We start from the raw sequence: 2,500 nt of genomic DNA, 5'->3' as shown, positions 1-2,500 counted from the left end.
TGGTGTAGACCTTCAGCTCTGGCGATGGTGGCGTAGACCTTCAGCTCTGGTGATGGTGGTGGTGTAGACCTTCAGCTCTGGTGATGGTGGTGGTGTAGACCTTCAGCTCTGGCGATGGTGGCGTGGACCTTCAGCTCTGGTGATGGCGGTGGTGGTGCAGGAGGGAGGCGGAAGACAAAATACCCCCTTCCTGCACCACCACCGCCATGTGAAAAAACATACATAAAATCAAAACTTCCAGGAGGTATTACAGTTGTATAGCATTACAGACAACATATAAAAAAAGTTCTAAGTTTGTGTTATGCCATGAAACTTACTTTACACGTCTTACTTTCTCATCCTCTTTTAATATTTCTCCACAATCTCAACCATGACATCATTCTTTCGTTTTAATGTCTTGGGTGACACAAAAATGTAACTGCTCACTACTGACAAGCCACATTTTGATCTGATGTATTAACAGCCACCATTTCACATTCCTTCTCATTTGCAGCACTTGACAAAGAAAGGATAAGAAAATAACCACTTGCCTTTCTACTAGCAGGTCTCTTCACCAGGTGGTCAGGAAGGGAGAACACAGTTGGTACTGCAGTGCAAGTCAGACGATTCCCCTTAACATAATGAATTGGGTATTCATGAAATGGGTTGAGTTGGAATTTACATCACCACACAGTGTTGGTCAGGAAAATGATTGGCTTACATAGGTATAAATGGTGAATTCATGGTCTTCAAAATGAAGACTACAGAGATGAGATGACTTGCTGGGCTCCCAGTCTTGTCGTCTTATGTTCACCAGCCATCGTCTCAGTCTGTCTGCATGCTGCACACCTAAAGGAAAACTGTAAAAAAAAAAAAAACATTCATATGTCAAGCGGTTGTGAAGGGGCATGGTGTATTTATTACAACCATTACATATTTAACTCATAATGCCTCCGGGCTGCTGATGACTGGGGCTGTAATGCCATGCTTTGATGTCTGGCGAGGCTGCTGGTTAATCCGTTCACATTTATTAATTCAGTCAGTCGTTGTATGACATTCATTTGACTACTACTAGGCTATACGTTCAAGAAACGTAGCTACGGAATCGCTGAATGCCGAGGTAGCACAGCTACATTAACTCGGTAGCATAAAGTTAGCTAAGTTAGACAGCCTTCATCGGAAAAACGGCTGTCATAACCATAGGGTCATTACATAGTGTTAACATATTTAATCTCATTAAATATAACCAAGAACTATTAATGTTAAAGTATACACCACGTACACGGCTTCGTCTAAGAACTATCACAACATTGTTAAATAAACGAGCAGCTAAACTGACAACAAGGCTAAGATAAATACCTGGTAAGGTAATGTAGCTAGCACCCGGTAACCTAACGTCAGCTAACTGGACCGCTATTCCTGGCACAATCAGACACATTGATATACTAATAACTACAACCATTCTTGTACCTAATCCTTTTAAGGATGTCTGACACAGATGACTGTAAAATTAAATTACCTTGCTAAAGTAAACGGCTAAGCGATCCCTAGAAGACTTCATAGCCTAGCTGCTACATACTGTAAGTTAGCAAGCTAATATTAAGTTAATATTCACTTACCGAAAAAAAACTGCACAGAGCTTCTCTGGGATGGCCCGTTAGTACAACCAACAGCACAGCACGACATGACTGTCAATGTATAAAGTGTAATAACAGCAAATAAAACAAATATGATAAGTTGCCTGACGAACGAACACCACCACAGCCGAGCCTACAGCTACTCCACGGACTGAACGGCTGCAAGCGGCTGACGCTGCGGTCACGCACTGTCAATCAACGCCCGTTTTAGAGTTGTTGAAATAACTTTAAAAAAAATAATTTCACAGAGAAAAGAAAAATGGTGTGTATTGAAGCACATTGAAAACAATTTTTTCGAATAACATGTTGTAAATATAACATTAGTTTTAGGTGAGAAAAGTGACACGGAAAGTTGGCTACTTGGCCATTGAAATACATGGGGATGGGCGGAGCTACGAATTGTACTGCAGCCAGCCACCAGGGGGCTCTGGACTAGCGGTTGCTTCAATTCCAACGGACGACACACTGTCCAGGTCTATATATACAGTCTATGACCGTAACATCACCTGCACACACACCTCACACAGTAACATCCACCATAACATCACCACCACCTGGACACACACCTCACACAGTAACATCCACCATAACATCACCACCACCTGGACACACACCTCACACAGTAACATCCACCATAACATCACCACCACCTGGACACACACCTCACACAGTAACATCCACCATAACATCACCACCACCTGGACACACACCTCACACAGAAACATCCACCATAACATCACCACCACCTGGACACACACCTCACACAGTAACATCCACCATAACATCACCACCACCTGGACACACACCTCACACTGAATCACGGGGTCTTATATAGAGCAGCACTCTCATACTGTAACACACACCTCACACTCTCATCTACAGTA

General features: G+C 42.9%; 1 long non-coding RNA gene across 2 annotated transcripts in view; it reads right to left on the bottom strand.

The window, feature by feature from the left end:
* LOC134089463 (uncharacterized) overlaps positions 1-2,099 on the bottom strand; it is a 2,250-nt gene extending 151 nt beyond the window's left edge. Inside the window, exons 1-4 of one of the 2 annotated variants that reach the window (XR_009940056.1) lie at positions 1,599-2,099; positions 701-839; positions 101-611; positions 1-69 (exon numbers count right to left, since the gene is read on the bottom strand). The exon at positions 1-69 is cut by the window's left edge and continues 151 nt beyond it. This is a non-coding gene — a long non-coding RNA (uncharacterized LOC134089463). Of the gene's footprint in view, positions 612-700; positions 840-1,598 lie in introns of both variants that reach the window. The other variant, XR_009940055.1, reaches the window with a different exon arrangement.
* Positions 2,100-2,500: the final 401 nt, after the last annotated feature.

This window comes from Sardina pilchardus, chromosome 8 (genome assembly GCF_963854185.1).
Source record: "Sardina pilchardus chromosome 8, fSarPil1.1, whole genome shotgun sequence".
Classification (NCBI taxonomy): Eukaryota; Metazoa; Chordata; class Actinopteri; order Clupeiformes; family Clupeidae; genus Sardina; species Sardina pilchardus.
This window is presented reverse-complemented; position numbering and strand designations above follow the sequence as displayed.